Source organism: Phyllobates terribilis, unplaced genomic scaffold, assembly GCF_046119375.1.
Source record: "Phyllobates terribilis strain yellow unplaced genomic scaffold, ASM4611937v1 Scaffold_10__3_contigs__length_209671492, whole genome shotgun sequence".
Lineage (NCBI taxonomy): Eukaryota > Metazoa > Chordata > Amphibia > Anura > Dendrobatidae > Phyllobates > Phyllobates terribilis.
Window position 1 is genome coordinate 198,090,303 of NW_027362770.1, and position 25,814 is coordinate 198,116,116.

Below are 25,814 nucleotides of genomic sequence, written 5' to 3' on the forward strand. Positions count from 1 at the left end.
CACGGCTCAGCAGACAGTATCACACAGGATAGGATTAGATACACAGCTCAGCAGACCGTATCACACAGGATAGGATTAGATACACGGCTCAGCAGACAGTATCACACAGGAGAGGATTAGATACACGGCTCAGCAGACAGTATCACACAGGAGAGGATTAGATACATGGCTCAGCAGTCAGTATCACACAGGAGAGGATTAGATACACGGCTCAGCAGACAGTATCACACAGGATAGGATTAGATACACGGCTCAGCAGACAGTATCACACAGGAGAGGATTAGATACACGGCTCAGCAGACAGTATCACACAGGAGAGGATTAGATACACAGCTCAGCAGACAGTATCACACAGGAGAGGATTAGATACACGACTCAGCAGACAGTATCACACAGAAGAGGATTAGATACACAGCTCAGCAGACAGCATCACACAGGAGAGGATTAGATACACGGCTCAGCAGACAGTATCACACAGGAGAGGATTAGATACACGACTCAGCAGACAGTATCACACAGAAGAGGATTAGATACACGGCTCAGCAGACAGTATCACACAGGAGAGGATTAGATACACGGCTCAGCAGACAGTATCACACAGGAGAGGATTAGATACACGGCTCAGCAGACAGTATCACACAGGAGAGGATTAGATACACGGCTCAGCAGACAGTATCACACAGGAGAGGATTAGATACACGGCTCAGCAGACAGTATCACACAGGATAGGATTAGATACACGGCTCAGCAGACAGTATCACACAGGAGAGGATTAGATACACAGCTCAGCAGACAGTATCACACAGGAGAGGATTAGATACACGGCTCAGTAGACAGTATCACACAGGAGAGGATTAGATACACGGCTCAGCAGACAGTATCACACAGGAGAGGATTAGATACACGGCTCAGCAGACAGTATCACACAGGAGAGGATTAGATACACAGCTCAGCAGACAGTATCACACAGGAGAGGATTAGATACACGGCTCAACAGACAGTATCATACAGGATAGGATTAGATACACGGCTCAGCAGACAGTATCACACAGGATAGGATTAGATACACGGCTCAGCAGACAGTATCACACAGGAGAGGATTAGATACACGGCTCAGCAGACAGTATCACACAGGAGAGGATTAGATACACAGCTCAGCAGTCAGTATCACACAGGAGAGGATTAGATACACGGCTCAGCAGACAGTATCACACAGGAGAGGATTAGATACACCGCTGAGCAGACAGTATCACACAGGAGAGGATTAGATACACGGCTCAGCAGACAGTATCACACAGGAGAGGATTAGATACACAGCTCAGCAGACAGTATCACACAGGATAGGATTAGATACACGGCTCAGCAGACAGTATCACACAGGAGAGGATTAGATACACGGCTCAGCAGACAGTATCACACAGGAGAGGATTAGATACACGGCTCAGCAGACAGTATCACACAGGAGAGGATTAGATACACGGCTCAGCAGACAGTATCACACAGGAGAGGATTAGATACACGGCTCAGCAGACAGTATCACACAGGAGAGGATTAGATACACGGCTCAGCAGACAGTATCACACAGGATAGGATTAGATACACGGCTCAGCAGACAGTATCACATAGGATAGGATTAGATACACGACTCAGCAGACAGTATCACATAGGATACGATTAGATAAACGGCTCAGCAGACAGTATCACACAGGAGAGGATTAGATACACGGCTCAGCAGACAGTATCACATAGGATAGGATTAGATACACGGCTCAGCAGACAGTATCACACAGGAGAGGATTAGATACACGGCTCAGCAGACAGTATCACACAGGAGAGGATTAGATACACGGCTCAGCAGACGGTATCACACAGGAGAGGATTAGATACACGGCTCAGCAGACAGTATCACACAGGAGAGGATTAGATACACGGCTCAGCAGACAGTATCACACAGGATAGGATTAGATACACAGCTCAGCAGACAGCATCACACAGGAGAGGATTAGATACACGGCTCAGCAGACAGTATCACATAGGATAGGATTAGATACACGGCTCAGCAGACAGTATCACACAGGAGAGGATTAGATACACAGCTCAGCAGACAGCATCACACAGGAGAGGATTAGATACACAGCTCAGCAGACAGTATCACACAGGATAGGATTAGATACACAGCTCAGCAGACAGTATCACACAGGATAGGATTAGATACACGGCTCAGCAGACAGTATCACACAGGAGAGGATTAGATACACGGCTCAGCAGACAGTATCACACAGGAGAGGATTAGATACACGGCTCAGCAGACAGTATCACACAGGATAGGATTAGATACACAGCTCAGCAGACAGTATCACACAGGATAGGATTAGATACACAGCTCAGCAGACAGTATCACACAGGATAGGATTAGATACACGGCTCAGCAGACAGTATCACACAGGAGAGGATTAGATACATGGCTCAGCAGACAGTATCACACAGGAGAGGATTAGATACACGGCTCAGCAGACAGTATCACACAGGATAGGATTAGATACACTGCTCAGCAGACTATCACACAGGAGAGGATTAGATACACGCTCAGCAGACAGTATCACACAGGAGAGGATTAGATACACGGCTCAGCAGACAGTATCACACAGGATAGGATTAGATACACAGCTCAGCAGACAGTATCACACAGGATAGGATTAGATACAGGGCTCAGCAGACAGTATCACATAGGATAGGATTAGATACACGGCTCAGCAGACAGTATCACACAGGAGAGGATTAGATACACGGCTCAGCAGACAGTATCACACAGGAGAGGATTAGATACACGGCTCAGCAGACAGTATCACACAGGAGAGGATTAGATACACGGCTCAGCAGACAGTATCACACAGGAGAGGATTAGATACACGGCTCAGCAGACAGTATCACACAGGAGAGGATTAGATGCACGGCTCAGCAGACAGTATCACACAGGAGAGGATTAGATACACAGCTCAGCAGACAGTATCACACAGGAGAGGATTAGATACACCTCTCAGCAGACAGTATCACACAGGAGAGGATTAGATACACGGCTCAGCAGACAGTATCACACAGGAGAGGATTAGATACACGGCTCAGCAGACAGTATCACACAGGAGAGGATTAGATACACGGCTCAGCAGACGGTATCACACAGGAGAGGATTAGATACACGGCTCAGCAGACCATATCACACAGGATAGGATTAGATACACGGCTCAGCAGACAGTATCACACAGGATAGGATTAGATACACGGCTCAGCAGACAGTATCACACAGGAGAGGATTAGATACACGGCTCAGCAGACAGTATCACATAGGATAGGATTAGATACACGGCTCAGCAGACAGTACCACACAGGAGAGGATTAGATACACGGCTCAGCAGACAGTATCACACAGGAGAGGATTAGATACACGGCTCAGCAGACGGTATCACACAGGAGAGGATTAGATACACGGCTCAGCAGACAGTATCACACAGGAGAGGAATAGATACATGGCTCAGCAGACAGTATCACACAGGAGAGGATTAGATACACAGCTCAGCAGACAGTATCACACAGGAGAGGATTAGATACACGGCTCAGCAGACAGTATCACATAGGATAGGATTAGATACACGGCTCAGCAGACAGTACCACACAGGAGAGGATTAGATACACGGCTCAGCAGACAGTATCACACAGGAGAGGATTAGATACACGGCTCAGCAGACGGTATCACACAGGAGAGGATTAGATACACGGCTCAGCAGACAGTATCACACAGGAGAGGATTAGATACACGGCTCAGCAGACAGTATCACACAGGAGAGGATTAGATACACAGCTCAGCAGACAGTATCACACAGGAGAGGATTAGATACACCTCTCAGCAGACAGTATCACACAGGAGAGGATTAGATACACGGCTCAGCAGACAGTATCACATAGGATAGGATTAGATACACGGCTCAGCAGACAGTATCACACAGGAGAGGATTAGATACACGGCTCAGCAGACAGTATCACACAGGAGAGGATTAGATACACAGCTCAGCAGACCGTATCACACAGGATAGGATTAGATACACGGCTCAGCAGACAGTATCACACAGGATAGGATTAGATACACGGCTCAGCAGACAGTATCACCCAGGAGAGGATTAGATACACGGCTCAGCAGACAGTATCACACAGGAGAGGATTAGATACACGGCTCAGCAGACAGTATCACACAGGAGAGGATTAGATACACGGCTCAGCAGACAGTATCACACAGGAGAGGATTAGATACACGGCTCAGCAGACAGTATCACACAGGAGAGGATTAGATACACGGCTCAGCAGACAGTATCACATAGGATAGGATTAGATACACGGCTCAGCAGACAGTATCACACAGGAGAGGATTAGATACACGGCTCAGCAGACAGTATCACATAGGATAGGATTAGATACACGGCTCAGCAGACAGTATCACACAGGAGAGGATTAGATACACGGCTCAGCAGACAGTATCACACAGGAGAGTATTAGATACACGGCTCAGCAGACAGTATCACATAGGATAGGATTAGATACACGGCTCAGCAGACAGTATCACACAGGAGAGGATTAGATACACGGCTCAGCAGACAGTATCACATAGGATAGGATTAGATACACGGCTCAGCAGACAGTATCACACAGGAGAGGATTAGATACACGGCTCAGCAGACAGTATCACACAGGAGAGGATTAGATACACGGCTCAGCAGACAGTATCACATAGGATAGGATTAGATACACGGCTCAGCAGACAGTATCACACAGGAGAGGATTAGATACACGGCTCAGCAGAGAGTATCACACAGGAGAGGATTAGATACACGGCTCAGCAGACAGTATCACACAGGAGAGGATTAGATACACGGCTCAGCAGACAGTATCACATAGGATAGGATTAGATACACGGCTCAGCAGACAGTATCACACAGGATAGGATTAGATACACGGCTCAGCAGACAGTATCACACAGGAGAGGATTAGATACACGGCTCATCAGACAGTATCACACAGGAGAGGATTAGATACACAGCTCAGCAGACAGTATCACACTGGAGAGGATTAGATACACGGCTCAGCAGACAGTATCACACAGGAGAGGATTAGATACACGGCTCAGCAGACAGTATCACACAGGAGAGGATTAGATACACGGCTCATCAGACAGTATCACACAGGAGAGGATTAGATACACGGCTCAGCAGACAGTATCACACAGGAGAGGATTAGATACACGGCTCAGCAGACAGTATCACACAGGAGAGGATTAGATACACGGCTCAGCAGACAGTATCACACAGGAGAGGATTAGATACACGGCTCAGCAGACAGTATCACACAGGAGAGGATTAGATACACAGCTCAGCAGACAGTATCACACAGGAGAGGATTAGATACACCTCTCAGCAGATAGTATCACACAGGAGAGGATTAGATACACGGCTCAGCAGACAGTATCACATAGGATAGGATTAGATACACGGCTCAGCAGACAGTATCACACAGGAGAGGATTAGATACACGGCTCAGCAAACAGTATCACACAGGAGAGGATTAGATACACGGCTCAGCAGACAGTATCACACAGGAGAGGATTAGATACACGGCTCAGCAGACAGTATCACACAGGAGAGGTTTAGATACACGGCTCAGCAGACAGTATCACACAGGAGAGGATTAGATACACGGCTCAGCAGACAGTATCACATAGGATAGGATTAGATACACGGCTCAGCAGACAGTATCACACAGGAGAGGATTAGATACACGGCTCAGCAGACAGTATCACATAGGATAGGATTAGATACACGGCTCAGCAGACAGTATCACACAGGAGAGGATTAGATACACGGCTCAGCAGACAGTATCACACAGGAGAGGATTAGATACACGGCTCAGCAGACAGTATCACATAGGATAGGATTAGATACACGGCTCAGCAGACAGTATCACACAAAAGAGGATTAGATACACGGCTCAGCAGACAGTATCACATAGGATAGGATTAGATACACGGCTCAGCAGACAGTATCACACAGGAGAGGATTAGATACACGGCTCAGCAGACAGTATCACACAGGAGAGGATTAGATACACGGCTCAGCAGACAGTATCACACAGGAGAGGATTAGATACACGGCTCAGCAGACAGTATCACACAGGAGAGGATTAGATACACGGCTCAGCAGACAGTATCACACAGGAGAGGATTAGATACACGGCTCAGCAGACAGTATCACACAGGAGAGGATTAGATACACAGCTCAGCAGACAGTATCACACAGGAGAGGATTGGATACACGGCTCAGCAGACAGTATCACACAGGAGAGGATTAGATACACGGCTCATCAGACAGTATCACACAGGAGAGGATTAGATACACAGCTCAGCAGACAGTATCACACTGGAGAGGATTAGATACACGGCTCAGCAGACAGTATCCCACAGGAGAGGATTAGATACACGGCTCAGCAGACAGTATCACACAGGAGAGGATTAGATACACGGCTCATCAGACAGTATCACACAGGAGAGGATTAGATACACGGCTCAGCAGACAGTATCACACAGGAGAGGATTAGATACACGGCTCAGCAGACAGTATCACACAGGAGAGGATTAGATACACGGCTCCGCAGACAGTATCACAGAGGAGAGGATTAGATACACGGCTCAGCAGACAGTATCACACAGGAGAGGATTAGATACATGGCTCAGCAGACAGTATCACACAGGATAGGATTAGATACACGGCTCAGCAGATAGTATCACACAGGAGAGGATTAGATACATGGCTCAGCAGACAGTATCACACAGGATAGGATTAGATACACGGCTCAGCAGACAGTATCACACAGGAGAGGATTAGATACACGGCTCAGCAGACAGTATCACACAGGATAGGATTAGATACATGGCTCAGCAGACAGTATCACACAGGAGATGATTAGATACACGGCTCAGCAGACAGTATCACACAGGAGAGGATTAGATACACGGCTCAGCAGACAGTATCACACAGGATAGGATTAGATACACGGCTCAGCAGACAGTATCACACAGGAGAGGATTAGATACACGGCTCAGCAGACAGTATCACACAGGAGAGGATTAGATACACGGCTCAGCAGACAGTATCACACAGGATAGGATTAGATACACGGCTCAGCAGACAGTATCACACAGGAGAGGATTAGATACACGGCTCAGCAGACAGTATCACACAGGATAGGATTAGATACACGGCTCAGCAGATAGTATCACACAGGAGAGGATTAGATACACGGCTCAGCAGACAGTATCACACAGGATAGGATTAGATACACGGCTCAGCAGATAGTATCACACAGGAGAGGATTCGATACACGGCTCTGCAGACAGTATCACACAGGAGAGGATTAGATACACGGCTCAGCAGACAGTATCACACAGGAGAGGATTAGATACACGGCTCAGCAGACAGTATCACACAGGAGAGGATTAGATACACGGCTCCGCAGACAGTATCACAGAGGAGAGGATTAGATACACGGCTCAGCAGACAGTATCACACAGGATAGGATTAGATACACGGCTCAGCAGACAGTATCACACAGGAGAGGATTAGATACACAGCTCAGTAGACAGTATCACACAGGAGAGGATTAGATACACGACTCAGCAGACAGTATCACACAGGAGAGGATTAGATACACGGCTCAGCAGACAGTATCACACAGGAGAGGATTAGATACACGGCTCAGCAGAGAGTATCACACAGGAGATGATTAGATACACGACTCAGCAGACAGTATCACACAGGATAGGATTAGATACACGGCTCAGCAGACAGTATCACACAGGAGAGGATTAGATACACGGCTCAGCAGAGAGTATCACACAGGAGAGGATTAGATACACGGCTCCGCAGACAGTATCACAGAGGAGAGGATTAGATACACGGCTCAGCAGACAGTATCACACAGGAGAGGATTAGATACACAGCTCAGCAGACAGTATCACACAGGAGAGGATTAGATACACAGCTCAGCAGACAGTATCACACAGGAGATGATTAGATACACGAGTCAGCAGACAGTATCACACAGGAGAGGATTAGATACACGGCTCAGCAGACAGTATCACACAGGAGAGGATTAGATACACGGCTCAGCAGACAGTATCACACAGGATAGGATTAGATACACGGCTCAGCAGTCAGTATCACACAGGAGAGGATTAGATACACAGCTCAGCAGACAGTATCACACAGGAGAGGATTAGATACACGGCTCAGCAGACAGTATCACACAAGAGAGGATTAGATACACGGCTCAGCAGACAGTATCACACAGGATAGGATTAGATACAGGGCTCAGCAGACAGTATCACACAGGAGATGATTAGATACACGACTCAGTAGACAGTATCACAGAGGAGAGGATTAGATACACGGCTCAGCAGACAGTATCACACAGGATAGGATTAGATACACGGCTAAGCAGACAGTATCACATAGGAGAGGATTAGATACATGGCTCAGCAGACAGTATCACACAGGAGAGGATTAGATACACAGCTCAGCAGACAGTATCACACAGGATAGGATTAGATACAGGGCTCAGCAGACAGTATCACACAGGAGAGGATTAGATACAGGGCTCAGCAGACAGTATCACACAGGAGAGGATTAGATACACGGCTCAGCAGACAGTATCACACAGGATAGGATTAGATACACGGCTCAGCAGATAGTATCACATAGGATAGGATTAGATACACGGCTCAGCAGTCAGTATCACACAGGAGAGGATTAGATACACGGCTCAGCAGACAGTATCACACAGGAGAGGATTAGATACACGGCTCAGCAGACAGTATCACACAGGATAGGATTAGATACACGGCTCAGCAGACAGTATCACACAGGAGAGGATTAGATACACGGCTCAGCAGACAGTATCACACAGGAGAGGATTAGATACACGGCTCAGCAGTCAGTATCACACAGGAGAGGATTAGATACACGGCTCAGCAGACAGTATCACACAGGAGAGGATTAGATACACAGCTCAGCAGACAGTATCACACAGGAGAGGATTAGATACACGGCTCAGCAGACAGTATCACACAGGAGAGGATTAGATACACGGCTCAGCAGACAGTATCACACAAGAGAGGATTAGATACACGGCTCAGCAGACAGTATCACACAGGAGAGGATTAGATACACGGCTCAGCAGACAGTATCACACAGGAGAGGATTAGATACACAGCTCAGCAGACAGTATCACACAGGAGAGGATTAGATACACGGCTCAGCAGACAGTATCACACAGGATAGGATTAGATACACGGCTCAGCAGTCAGTATCACACAGGAGAGGATTAGATACACGGCTCAGCAGACAGTATCACACAGGAGAGGATTAGATACACGGCTCAGCAGACAGTATCACACAGGATAGGATTAGATACAGGGCTCAGCAGACAGTATCACACAGGAGAGGATTAGATACACGGCTCAGCAGACAGTATCACACAGGAGAGGATTAGATACACGGCTCAGCAGATAGTATCACACAGGATAGGATTAGATACAGGGCTCAGCAGACAGTATCACACAGGAGAGGATTAGATACACGGCTCAGCAGACAGTATCACACAGGAGAGGATTAGATACACGGCTCAGCAGACAGTATCACACAGGAGAGGATTAAATACACGGCTCAGCAGACAGTATCACACAGGAGAGGATTAGATACACGGCTCAGCAGACAGTATCACACAGGATAGGATTAGATACATGGCTCAGCAGTCAGTATCACACAGGAGGGGATTAGATACATGGCTCAGCAGACAGTATCACACAGGAGAGGATTAGATACACGGCTCAGCAGACAGTATCACACAGGAGAGGATTAGATACACGGCTCAGCAGACAGTATCACACAGGATAGGATTAGATACACGGCTCAGCAGGCAGTATCACACAGGAGAGGATTAGATACACAGCTCAGCAGTCAGTATCACACACGAGAGGATTAGATACACGGCTCAGCAGACAGTATCACACAGGATGGGATTAGATACACAGCTCAGCAGTCAGTATCACACAGGAAAGGATTAGATACACAGCTCAGCAGACAGTATCACACAGGAGAGGATTAGATACACAGCTCAGCAGTCAGTATCACACACGAGAGGATTAGATACACGGCTCAGCAGACAGTATCACACAGGAGGGGATTAGATACACGGCTCAGCAGACAGTATCACACAGGAGAGGATTAGATACACGGCTCAGCAGACAGTATCACACAGGATAGGATTACATACACGGCTCAGCAGACAGTATCACACAGGAGGGGATTAGATACACGGCTCAGCAGACAGTATCACACACTATAGGATTAGATACACGGCTCAGCAGACAGTATCACACAGGAGGGGATTAGATACACGGCTCAGCAGACAGTATCACACAGGATAGGATTAGATACACGGCTCAGCAGACAGTATCACACAGGAGAGGATTAGATACACGGCTCAGCAGACAGTATCACACAGTATAGGATTAGATACATGGCTCAGCAGACAGTATCACACAGGAGGGGATTAGATACATGGCTCCGCAGACAGTATCACACAGGAGAGGATTAGATACACGGCTCAGCAGACAGTATCACACAGGATAGGATTAGATACATGGCTCAGCAGTCAGTATCACACAGGAGGGGATTAGATACATGGCTCAGCAGACAGTATCACACAGGAGAGGATTAGATACACGGCTCAGCAGACAGTATCACACAGGAGAGGATTAGATACACGGCTCAGCAGACAGTATCACACAGGATAGGATTAGATACACGGCTCAGCAGGCAGTATCACACAGGAGAGGATTAGATACACAGCTCAGCAGTCAGTATCACACACGAGAGGATTAGATACACGGCTCAGCAGACAGTATCACACAGGATGGGATTAGATACACAGCTCAGCAGTCAGTATCACACAGGAAAGGATTAGATACACAGCTCAGCAGACAGTATCACACAGGAGAGGATTAGATACACAGCTCAGCAGTCAGTATCACACACGAGAGGATTAGATACACGGCTCAGCAGACAGTATCACACAGGAGGGGATTAGATACACGGCTCAGCAGACAGTATCACACAGGAGAGGATTAGATACACGGCTCAGCAGACAGTATCACACAGGATAGGATTAGATACACGGCTCAGCAGACAGTATCACACAGGAGGGGATTAGATACACGGCTCAGCAGACAGTATCACACACTATAGGATTAGATACACGGCTCAGCAGACAGTATCACACAGGAGGGGATTAGATACACGGCTCAGCAGACAGTATCACACAGGATAGGATTAGATACACGGCTCAGCAGACAGTATCACACAGGAGAGGATTAGATACACGGCTCAGCAGACAGTATCACACAGTATAGGATTAGATACATGGCTCAGCAGACAGTATCACACAGGAGGGGATTAGATACATGGCTCCGCAGACAGTATCACACAGGAGGGGATTAGATACACGGCTCAGCAGACAGTATCACACAGGAAAGGATTAGATACACGGCTCAGCAGACAGTATCACACAGGAGAGGATTAGATACACGGCTCAGCAGACAGTATCACACAGGATAGGATTAGATACACGGCTCAGCAGACAGTATCACACAGGATAGGATTAGATACACGGCTCAGCAGACAGTATCACACAGGATAGGATTAGATACACGGCTCAGCAGACAGTATCACACAGGAGAGGATTAGATACACAGCTCAGCAGACAGTATCACACAGGAGACGATTAGATACACGGCTCAGCAGACAGTATCACACAGGATAGGATTAGATACACGGCTCAGCAGACAGTATCACACAGGATAGGATTAGATACACGGCTCAGCAGACAGTATCACACAGGAGACGATTAGATACACGGCTCAGCAGACAGTATCACACAGGATAGGATTAGATACACGGCTCAGCAGACAGTATCACACAGGATAGGATTAGATACACGGCTCAGCAGGCAGTATCACACAGGAGAGGATTAGATACACAGCTCAGCAGACAGTATCACACAGGAGAGGATTAGATACACGGCTCAGCAGACAGTATCACAGAGGAGAGGATTAGATACACGGCTCAGCAGACAGTATCACACAGGATAGGATTAGATACACGGCTCAGCAGACAGTATCACACAGGATAGGATTAGATACACGGCTCAGCAGACAGTATCACATAGGAGAGGATTAGATACATGGCTCAGCAGACAGTATCACACAGGAGAGGATTAGATACACAGCTCAGCAGACAGTATCACACAGGAGAGGATTAGATACACGGCTCAGCAGACAGTATCACACAGGAGAGGATTAGATACACGGCTCAGCAGACAGTATCACACAAGAGAGGATTAGATACACGGCTCAGCAGACAGTATCACACAGGATAGGATTAGATACAGGGCTCAGCAGACAGTATCACACAGGAGAGGATTAGATACACGGCTCAGCAGACAGTATCACACAGGAGAGGATTAGATACACGGCTCAGCAGATAGTATCACACAGGATAGGATTAGATACAGGGCTCAGCAGACAGTATCACACAGGAGAGGATTAGATACACGGCTCAGCAGACAGTATCACACAGGAGAGGATTAGATACACAGCTCAGCAGACAGTATCACACAGGATAGGATTAGATACACGGCTCAGCAGATAGTATCACATAGGATAGGATTAGATACACGGCTCAGCAGTCAGTATCACACAGGAGAGGATTAGATACACGGCTCAGCAGACAGTATCACACAGGAGAGGATTAGATACACGGCTCAGCAGACAGTATCACACAGGAGAGGATTAGATACACAGCTCAGCAGACAGTATCACACAGGAGAGGATTAGATACACGGCTCAGCAGACAGTATCACACAGGAGAGGATTAGATACACGGCTCAGCAGACAGTATCACACAAGAGAGGATTAGATACACGGCTCAGCAGACAGTATCACACAGGAGAGGATTAGATACACGGCTCAGCCGACAGTATCACACAGGAGAGGATTAGATACACAGCTCAGCAGACAGTATCACACAGGAGAGGATTAGATACACGGCTCAGCAGACAGTATCACACAGGAGAGGATTAGATACACGGCTCAGCAGTCAGTATCACACAGGAGAGGATTAGATACACGGCTCAGCAGACAGTATCACACAGGAGAGGATTAGATACACGGCTCAGCAGTCAGTATCACACAGGAGAGGATTAGATACACGGCTCAGCAGACAGTATCACACAGGAGAGGATTAGATACACGGCTCAGCAGACAGTATCACACAGGAGAGGATTAGATACACGGCTCAGCAGACAGTATCACACAGGATAGGATTAGATACAGGGCTCAGCAGACAGTATCACACAGGAGAGGATTAGATACACGGCTCAGCAGACAGTATCACACAGGAGAGGATTAGATACACGGCTCAGCAGATAGTATCACACAGGATAGGATTAGATACAGGGCTCAGCAGACAGTATCACACAGGAGAGGATTAGATACACGGCTCAGCAGACAGTATCACACAGGAGAGGATTAGATACACAGCTCAGCAGACAGTATCACACAGGAGAGGATTAGATACACGGCTCAGCAGACAGTATCACACAGGAGAGGATTAGATACACAGCTCAGCAGACAGTATCACACAGGATAGGATTAGATACACGGCTCAGCAGACAGTATCACACAGGATAGGATTAGATACACGGCTCAGCAGACAGTATCACACAGGAGAGGATTAGATACACGGCTCAGCAGACAGTATCACACAGGAGAGGATTAGATACACGGCTCAGCAGACAGTATCACACAGGATAGGATTAGATACATGGCTCAGCAGTCAGTATCACACAGGAGGGGATTAGATACATGGCTCAGCAGACAGTATCACACAGGAGAGGATTAGATACACGGCTCAGCAGACAGTATCACACAGGAGAGGATTAGATACACGGCTCAGCAGACAGTATCACACAGGATAGGATTAGATACACGGCTCAGCAGGCAGTATCACACAGGATGGGATTAGATACACAGCTCAGCAGTCAGTATCACACAGGAAAGGATTAGATACACAGCTCAGCAGACAGTATCACACAGGAGATGATTAGATACACGGCTCAGCAGACAGTATCACACAGGAGATGATTAGATACACAGCTCAGCAGACAGTATCACACAGGAGAGGATTAGATACACGGCTCAGCAGACAGTATCACACAGGATAGGATTAGATACACGGCTCAGCAGACAGTATCACACAGGAGAGGATTAGATACACGGCTCCGCAGACAGTATCACAGAGGAGAGGATTAGATACACGGCTCAGCAGACAGTATCACACAGGAGAGGATTAGATACATGGCTCAGCAGACAGTATCACACAGGATAGGATTAGATACATGGCTCAGCAGACAGTATCACACAGGATAGGATTAGATACACGGCTCAGCAGACAGTATCACACAGGAGAGGATTAGATACACGGCTCAGCAGACAGTATCACACAGGATAGGATTACATACATGGCTCAGCAGACAGTATCACACAGGAGAGGATTAGATACACGGCTCAGCAGACAGTATCACACAGGATAGGATTAGATACACGGCTCAGCAGACAGTATCACACAGGAGAGGATTAGATACACGGCTCCGCAGACAGTATCACACAGGAGAGGATTAGATACACGGCTCAGCAGACAGTATCACACAGGAGAGGATTAGATACACGGCTCAGCAGACAGTATCACACAGGAGAGGATTAGATACACGGCTCCGCAGACAGTATCACACAGGATAGGATTAGATACACGGCTCAGCAGACAGTATCACACAGGATAGGATTAGATACACGGCTCAGCAGACAGTATCACACAGGAGAGGATTAGATACACAGCTCAGCAGACAGTATCACACAGGAGAGGATTAGATACACGACTCAGCAGACAGTATCACACAGGAGAGGATTAGATACACGGCTCAGCAGACAGTATCACACAGGAGAGGATTAGATACACGGCTCAGCAGAGAGTATCACACAGGAGATGATTAGATACACGGCTCAGCAGACAGTATCACACAGGATAGGATTAGATACACGGCTCAGCAGACAGTATCACACAGGAGAGGATTAGATACACGGCTCAGCAGAGAGTATCACACAGGAGAGGATTAGATACACGGCTCCGCAGACAGTATCACAGAGGAGAGGATTAGATACACGGCTCAGCAGACAGTATCACACAGGAGAGGATTAGATACACAGCTCAGCAGACAGTATCACAGAGGAGAGGATTAGATACACGGCTCAGCAGACAGTATCACACAGGAGATGATTAGATACACGACTCAGCAGACAGTATCACACAGGAGAGGATTAGATACACGGCTCAGCAGACAGTATCACACAGGAGAGGATTAGATACACGGCTCCGCAGACAGTATCACAGAGGAGAGGATTAGATACACGGCTCAGCAGACAGTATCACACAGGATAGGATTAGATACACGGCTCAGCAGTCAGTATCACACAGGAGAGGATTAGATACACAGCTCAGCAGACAGTATCACACAGGAGAGGATTAGATACACGGCTCAGCAGACAGTATCACACAAGAGAGGATTAGATACACGGCTCAGCAGACAGTATCACACAGGATAGGATTAGATACAGGGCTCAGCAGACAGTATCACACAGGAGATGATTAGATACACGACTCAGTAGACAGTATCACAGAGGAGAGGATTAGATACACGGCTCAGCAGACAGTATCACACAGGATAGGATTAGATACACGGCTCAGCAGACAGTATCACACAGGATAGGATTAGATACACGGCTCAGCAGACAGTATCACATAGGAGAGGATTAGATACACGGCTCAGCAGTCAGTATCACACAGGAGAGGATTAGATACACGGCTCAGCAGACAGTATCACACAGGATAGGATTAGATACACGGCTCAGCAGACAGTATCACACAGGAGAGGATTAGATACACGGCTCAGCAGATAGTATCACACAGGATAGGATTAGATACACGGCTCAGCAGACTGTATCACACAGGAGAGGATTAGATACACGGCTCAGCAGACAGTATCACACAGGAGAGGATTAGATACACGGCTCAGCAGACAGTATCACCCAGGATAGGATTAGATACAGGGCTCAGCAGACAGTATCACACAGGAGAGGATTAGATACACGGCTCAGCAGACAGTATCACACAGGATAGGATTAGATACACGGCTCAGCAGATAGTATCACATAGGATAGGATTAGATACACGGCTCAGCAGTCAGTATCACACAGGAGAGGATTAGATACACGGCTCAGCAGACAGTATCACACAGGAGAGGATTAGATACACGGCTCAGCAGACAGTATCACACAGGATAGGATTAGATACACGGCTCAGCAGTCAGTATCACACAGGAGAGGATTAGATACACGGCTCAGCAGACAGTATCACACAGGAGAGGATTAGATACACAGCTCAGCAGACAGTATCACACAGGAGAGGATTAGATACACGGCTCAGCAGACAGTATCACACAGGAGAGGATTAGATACACGGCTCAGCAGACAGTATCACACAAGAGAGGATTAGATACACGGCTCAGCAGACAGTATCACACAGGAGAGGATTAGATACACGGCTCAGCAGACAGTATCACACAGGAGAGGATTAGATACAGGGCTCAGCAGACAGTATCACACAGGAGAGGATTAGATACACGGCTCAGCAGACAGTATCACACAGGAGAGGATTAGATACACAGCTCAGCAGACAGTATCACACAGGAGAGGATTAGATACAGGGCTCAGCAGACAGTATCACAGAGGAGAGGATTAGATACACGGCTCAGCAGACAGTATCACACAGGATAGGATTAGATACACGGCTCAGCAGTCAGTATCACACAGGATAGGATTAGATACAGGGCTCAGCAGACAGTATCACACAGGAGAGGATTAGATACACGGCTCAGCAGACAGTATCACACAGGAGAGGATTAGATACACAGCTCAGCAGACAGTATCACACAGGATAGGATTAGATACACGGCTCAGCAGACAGTATCACACAGGAGAGGATTAGATACACGGCTCAGCAGACAGTATCACACAGGAGAGGATTAGATACACGGCTCAGCAGACAGTATCACACAGGATAGGATTAGATACATGGCTCAGCAGTCAGTATCACACAGGAGGGGATTAGATACATGGCTCAGCAGACAGTATCACACAGGAGAGGATTAGATACACGGCTCAGCAGACAGTATCACACAGGAGAGGATTAGATACACGGCTCAGCAGACAGTATCACACAGGATAGGATTAGATACACGGCTCAGCAGACAGTATCACACAGGATAGGATTAGATACAGGCTCAGCAGTCAGTATCACACAGGAAAGGATTAGATACACAGCTCAGCAGACAGTATCACACAGGAGAGGATTAGATACACAGCTCAGCAGTCAGTATCACACACGAGAGGATTAGATACACGGCTCAGCAGACAGTATCACACAGGAGGGGATTAGATACACGGCTCAGCAGACAGTATCACACAGGAGAGGATTAGATACACGGCTCAGCAGACAGTATCACACAGGATAGGATTAGATACACGGCTCAGCAGACAGTATCACACAGGAGGGGATTAGATACACGGCTCAGCAGACAGTATCACACAGGAGAGGATTAGATACACGGCTCAGCAGACAGTATCACACAGGAGAGGATTAGATACACGGCTCAGCAGACAGTATCACACAGTATAGGATTAGATACATGGCTCAGCAGACAGTATCACACAGGAGGGGATTAGATACACGGCTCAGCAGACAGTATCACACAGGAGGGGATTAGATACACGGCTCAGCAGACAGTATCACACAGGAAAGGATTAGATACACGGCTCAGCAGACAGTATCACACAGGAGAGGATTAGATACACGGCTCAGCAGACAGTATCACACAGGATAGGATTAGATACACGGCTCAGCAGACAGTATCACACAGGATAGGATTAGATACACGGCTCAGCAGACAGTATCACACAGGAGAGGATTAGATACACGGCTCAGCAGACAGTATCACACAGGAGACGATTAGATACACGGCTCAGCAGACAGTATCACACAGGATAGGATTAGATACACAGCTCAGCAGGCAGTATCACACAGGAGAGGATTAGATACACAGCTCAGCAGACAGTATCACAGAGGAGAGGATTAGATACACGGCTCAGCAGACAGTATCACACAGGATAGGATTAGATACACGGCTCAGCAGACAGTATCACACAGGATAGGATTAGATACACGGCTCAGCAGACAGTATCACATAGGAGAGGATTAGATACATGGCTCAGCAGACAGTATCACACAGGAGAGGATTAGATACACAGCTCAGCAGACAGTATCACACAGGAGAGGATTAGATACACGGCTCAGCAGACAGTATCACACAGGAGAGGATTAGATACACGGCTCAGCAGACAGTATCACACAGGATAGGATTAGATACACAGCTCAGCAGTCAGTATCACACAGGATAGGATTAGATACAGGGCTCAGCAGACAGTATCACACAGGATAGGATTAGATACAGGGCTCAGCAGACAGTATCACACAGGAGAGGATTAGATACACGGCTCAGCAGACAGTATCACACAGGAGAGGATTAGATACACGGCTCAGCAGATAGTATCACACAGGATAGGATTAGATACACGGCTCAGCAGACAGTATCACACAGGAGAGGATTAGATACACAGCTCAACAGACAGTATCACACAGGAGAGGATTAGATACACGGCTCAGCAGATAGTATCACACAGGATAGGATTAGATACAGGGCTCAGCAGACAGTATCACACAGGAGAGGATTAGATACACAGCTCAACAGACAGTATCACACAGGAGAGGATTAGATACACGGCTCAGCAGACAGTATCACACAGGAGAGGATTAGATACACGGCTCAGCAGATAGTATCACACAGGATAGGATTAGATACAGGGCTCAGCAGACAGTATCACACAGGAGAGGATTAGATACACGGCTCAGCAGACAGTATCACACAGGAGAGGATTAGATACACAGCTCAACAGACAGTATCACACAGGATAGGATTAGATACACGGCTCAGCAGATAGTATCACATAGGATAGGATTAGATACACGGCTCAGCAGTCAGTATCACACAGGAGAGGATTAGATACACGGCTCAGTAGACAGTATCACACAGGAGAGGATTAGATACACGGCTCAGCAGACAGTATCACACAGGATAGGATTAGATACACGGCTCAGCAGTCAGTATCACACAGGAGAGGATTAGATACACGGCTCAGCAGACAGTATCACACAGGAGAGGATTAGATACACAGCTCAGCAGACAGTATCACACAGGAGAGGATTAGATACACGGCTCAGCAGACAGTATCACACAGGAGAGGATTAGATACACAGCTCAGCAGACAGTATCACACAGGAGAGGATTAGATACACGGCTCAGCAGACAGTATCACACAAGAGAGGATTAGATACACGGCTCAGCAGACAGTATCACACAGGAGAGGATTAGATACACGGCTCAGCAGACAGTATCACACAGGAGAGGATTAGATACACAGCTCAGCAGACAGTATCACACAGGAGAGGATTAGATACACGGCTCAGCAGACAGTATCACACAGGATAGGATTAGATACACGGCTCAGCAGTCAGTATCACACAGGAGAGGATTAGATACACGGCTCAGCAGACAGTATCACACAGGAGAGGATTAGATACACGGCTCAGCAGACAGTATCACACAGGAGAGGATTAGATACACGGCTCAGCAGACAGTATCACACAGGATAGGATTAGATACAGGGCTCAGCAGACAGTATCACACAGGAGAGGATTAGATACACGGCTCAGCAGACAGTATCACACAGGAGAGGATTAGATACACGGCTCAGCATATAGTATCACACAGGATAGGATTAGATACAGGGCTCAGCAGACAGTATCACACAGGAGAGGATTAGATACACGGCTCAGCAGACAGTATCACACAGGATAGGATTAGATACACGGCTCAGCAGACAGTATCACACAGGAGAGGATTAGATACACGGCTCAGCAGACAGTATCGCACAGGAGGGGTTTAGATACATGGCTCAGCAGACAGTATCACACAGGAGAGGATTAGATACACGGCTCAGCAGACAGTATCACACAGGAGAGGATTAGATACACGGCTCAGCAGACAGTATCACACAGGAGAGGATTAGATACACGGCTCAGCAGACAGTATCACACAGGATAGGATTAGATACATGGCTCAGCAGACAGTATCACACAGGAGGGGATTAGATACATGGCTCAGCAGACAGTATCACACAGGAGAGGATTAGATACACGGCTCAGCAGACAGTATCACACAGGAGAGGATTAGATACACGGCTCAGCAGACAGTATCACACAGGATAGGATTAGATACACGGCTCAGCAGACAGTATCACACAGGAGAGGATTAGATACACAGCTCAGCAGACAGTATCACACAGGAGAGGATTAGATACACGGCTCAGCAGACAGTATCACACAGGATAGGATTAGATACATGGCTCAGCAGACAGTATCACACAGGAGGGGATTAGATACATGGCTCAGCAGACAGTATCACACAGGAGAGGATTAGATACACGGCTCAGCAGACAGTATCACACAGGAGAGGATTAGATACACGGCTCAGCAGACAGTATCACACAGGATAGGATTAGATACACGGCTCAGCAGACAGTATCACACAGGAGAGGATTAGATACACGGCTCAGCAGACAGTATCACACAGGATAGGATTAGATACATGGCTCAGCAGACAGTATCACACAGGAGGGGATTAGATACATGGCTCAGCAGACAGTATCACACAGGAGAGGATTAGATACACGGCTCAGCAGACAGTATCACACAGGAGAGGATTAGATACACGGCTCAGCAGACAGTATCACACAGGATAGGATTAGATACACGGCTCAGCAGTCAGTATCACACAGGAGAGGATTAGATACACGGCTCAGCAGGCAGTATCACACAGGATGGGATTAGATACACAGCTCAGCAGACAGTATCACACAGGAGAGGATTAGATACACGGCTCAGCAGTCAGTATCACACACTATAGGATTAGATACACGGCTCAGCAGACAGTATCACACAGGAGGGGATTAGATACACGGCTCAGTAGACAGTATCACACAGGATAGGATTAGATACACGGCTCAGCAGACAGTATCACACAGTATAGGATTAGATACATGGCTCAGCAGACAGTATCACACAGGAGGGGATTAGATACACGGCTCAGCAGACAGTATCACACAGGAGGGGATTAGATACACGGCTCAGCAGACAGTATCACACAGGAAAGGATTAGATACACGGCTCAGCAGACAGTATCACACAGGATAGGATTAGATACACGGCTCAGCAGACAGTATCACACAGGATAGGATTAGATACACGGCTCAGCAGACAGTATCACACAGGATAGGATTAGATACACGGCTCAGCAGGCAGTATCACACAGGAGAGGATTAGATACACAGCTCAGCAGACAGTATCACACAGGAGAGGATTAGATACACAGCTCAGCAGACAGTATCACACAGGAGAGGATTAGATACACAGCTCAGCAGACAGTATCACACAGGAGAGGATTAGATACACAGCTCAGCAGACAGTATCACACAGGATCGGATTAGATACACGGCTCAGCAGACAGTATCACACAGGAGAGGATTAGATACATGGCTCAGCAGACAGTATCACACAGGAGAGGATTAGATACATGGCTCAGCAGACAGTATCACACAGGAGAGGATTAGATACATGGCTCAGCAGACAGTATCACACAGGAGAGGATTAGATACACGGCTCAGCAGACAGTATCACACAGGAGAGGATTAGATACACGGCTCAGCAGACAGTATCACACAGGATCGGATTAGATACACGGCTCAGCAGACAGTATCACACAGGAGAGGATTAGATACATGGCTCAGCAGACAGTATCACACAGGAGAGGATTAGATACACGGCTCAGCAGACAGTATCACACAGGAGAGGATTAGATACATGGCTCAGCAGACAGTATCACACAGGAGAGGATTAGATACAAGGCTCAGCAGACAGTATCACACAGGAGAGGATTAGATACACGGCTCAGCAGACAGTATCACACAGGAGAGGATTAGATACACGGCTCAGCAGACAGTATCACACAGGATAGGATTAGATACAGGGCTCAGCAGACAGTATCACACAGGAGAGGATTAGATACACGGCTCAGCAGACAGTATCACACAGGAGAGGATTAGATACACGGCTCAGCAGACAGTATCACACAGGATAGGATTAGATACACGGCTCAGCAGACAGTATCACACAGGATAGGATTAGATACACAGCTCAGCAGACAGTATCACACAGGAGAGGATTAGATACATGGCTCAGCAGACAGTATCACACAGGAGAGGATTAGATACACGGCTCAGCAGACAGTATCACACAGGAGAGGATTAGATACACGGCTCAGCAGACAGTATCACACAGGAGAGGATTAGATACACGGCTCAGCAGACAGTATCACACAGGAGAGGATTAGATACACGGCTCAGCAGACAGTATCACACATTCATCATTTGTATTTTGGGGGTCCCGGTTTCTGGGGGGTTGTCTCTGTACTATTCCTACTCTACAGGATTTGTTGCCCCCACAGCGAGTCGTCCGCGTCCATTAGTAACATCAGGGTGACTGGAGCAGAGCGCAGGAGGAGCGGCATTTGTTGTCCCCATTGCGTCTGTTAAATGCCGGCTCCCAGTAATCCGCCAGATTCCTCCCGATCTCCGGAGATCCCGGCCTCGTTATCCGGACACACGTGATGGGGGCGCAGAGGACGGGTGACGGTGACGCGCAGGAATCCCCATGTCAGCAGCGTCGCCTCGGAGAAACAATCAGGGAAATATTTGGGAATCTTTTGGGATCAAGTTCAGGAAAGTGGATCAGTGAGCAGGAAGCCTCTCCAGTTACACATTAACACTGGGCGGCCGTCCAGCGGGCGAGGAGGGGGAGACCCTCTACATTTACACAATGCAGGTCCCCCCATACACTGTGCCCAGAATTACAAGCATGGCGCCGCTGCCAGCGCTCATCTGAAAGCGATTAGTGGCAGCGGTCCAGTGCTGGGCACTCAGGACCTTTTATTGGACCCGTCCTTCCCGTGGGTGGCCGCCGCCGCCACCGCAGCCAGTCTCACCCGGCTAAATAATGGAAAACAATTGCAAGGTGGAAGATGGGCGCGAGCGCTGAGCAAATCTTTCCATTTTTATCCGGAGGAAACGTTAAAATATTCCGAGCTCCGAAAGTGGAAAGATCCCGCTCCTGCCATGGTCAACACAAGGAACGTCGCCCCATTGTCCGCACCCTGCGGGATCGAGCATCCAGGGGGCGCCTCAAGAGGACCAGGAGATACAGGGGGCATGTAAAAGTTTGTGCACCCCTGGTCACAATTACTGTTATTGTGAAGATGAAAGATGACACATTTCCTTCGTATTTTAGGCAAAAAAAATATATATTTTCATCTTTTACATTTTAAAAATTACACAAAGAAAAATGGGCCGATGCAAAAGTTTGTGCACCCCTGGAGATTTGTGCTCAGACAACTTTGACCGAGGTGTCAGACATTAATTAGCCTGTTAGGGATATGGCTCGTTCACTATCATCGTTAGGAAAGGCCGGTGATGCAGATTTCCAGCTTTATAAAAACCTTCTCTAACCTTCTGCCAAAAACCAGCAGCCGTGGGGTCTTCTAAGCAGCCGCCGAGCTCTGACAATGGTGTAGGCCACAAAGCAGGAGAAGCTACAAGAAGAGAACAAAGCGTCTTCACGTTGCCCTTTCCTCAGTTCAAAATGTAATTAAGAAATGGCAGATACCAGGAACAGTAGAGGTCAAGATAAGGTCTGGAATACCAAGCAACATTTCAGTGAGAGCTGCTCATAGGATTGCTAGAGAAGCAAATCAGAACCTCTGCTTTACTGCAAAAGACCTTCAGAAAGATTCAGCAGACTCTGGAGTTGTTGTCCATTGTTCTACTGTTCAGAGACACCTGCACAAATATGGAAGAGTCATCAGAAGAAAACCTCTCCTGCATCCTCACCATAAAATTCAGCATCAGAAGTCTGCAAAAGAACATCTAAACAAGACTGATGCATTGTGGAAACAAGTCCTGTGGACCGATGAGGTAAAATAGAAGTCTGTGACCACAATGATCACAGGTATGTGTGGAGAAAAAAGCCACAGAATGTCCGGAGAAGAACATCCCGCCAACCATTAAGCATGGGGGAGGATCAGTCATGCTTTGGGGTTGTGTTGCAGCCAATGGCACAGGGAAGAATGGATTCAATGAAATTTCAACAAATTCTTGATGCAAACATATCACCATCTGTAAAAAAGCTGAAGCTGAAAAGAGGATTCTACGAATGGATAATGATCCTAAACACACGTCACAATCCACAATAGACGACCTCAGAAGGTGCAAGCTGAAGGTTTTACAATGGCCCTCACAGTCCCTGAACATCATCGAAAATCTGTGGCGAGACCTCAAAATAGCAGAACGTGCAAGACGCCCCAGGAATCTCACAGAACTGGAGGAATTCTCCAAGGAAGAACGGAGGAAAATCCCTCAAACAAGAAGTGAAAGACTCTTGTCTGGCTACAAAAAGTGTTTACAAGCTGTGATACTGCGAAAGGGGGCGCTGCTAGGTACTAACCATGTAGGGTGCCAAAACTTTTGCATCGGCCCATTTTCCTTTTTGTAATTTTTAAAATGTAAATGATGAAATTATATATATTCAATATATATAAATACAAAGGAGATGTGTCCTCTGTAACTTTAGGCCTTTTAGATCATTAAATCTTCAACTTGCTTCACTGTTCACAATAACAGGAATTTGTACCAGGGGTGCACAAACTTTTACATGCCACTGTGCAATGTATCCAGGAGGTGAAACATGTGGAAATAGTGATCACAAATGCACTCCCCAAGTCTGTCCATATAGCTAGGGCTCCTGCGGTGTACACCACAACCTGAGGAACTGGAGGCCGTAACAATGGGGGTTCATGGGGCATTTGCTGTATGACCATACTCTACTGTATACAGACCCCAGACCACACCCCTCTGTGTACAGACCCCAGACCAAACCCCTCTGTGTACAGACCACAACCCTCTGTATACAGACCCCAGACCACACCCCTCTGTATACAGACCCCAGACCACACCCCTCTGTATACAGACCCCAGACCACACTCCTCTGTGTACAGACCCCAGACCACACCCCTCTGTGTACAGACCCCAGACCACACCCCTCTGTATACAGACCCCAGACCACACCCCTCTGTATACAGACCCCAGACCACACCCCTCTGTATACAGACGCCAGACCACACTCCTCTGTATACAGACCCCAGACCACACCCCTCTGTGTACAGACCCCAGACCACACCCCTCTGTATACAAACCCCCAGACCACACCACTCTGTGTACAGACCCCAGACCACACCCCTCTGTATACAGACCCCAGACCACACCA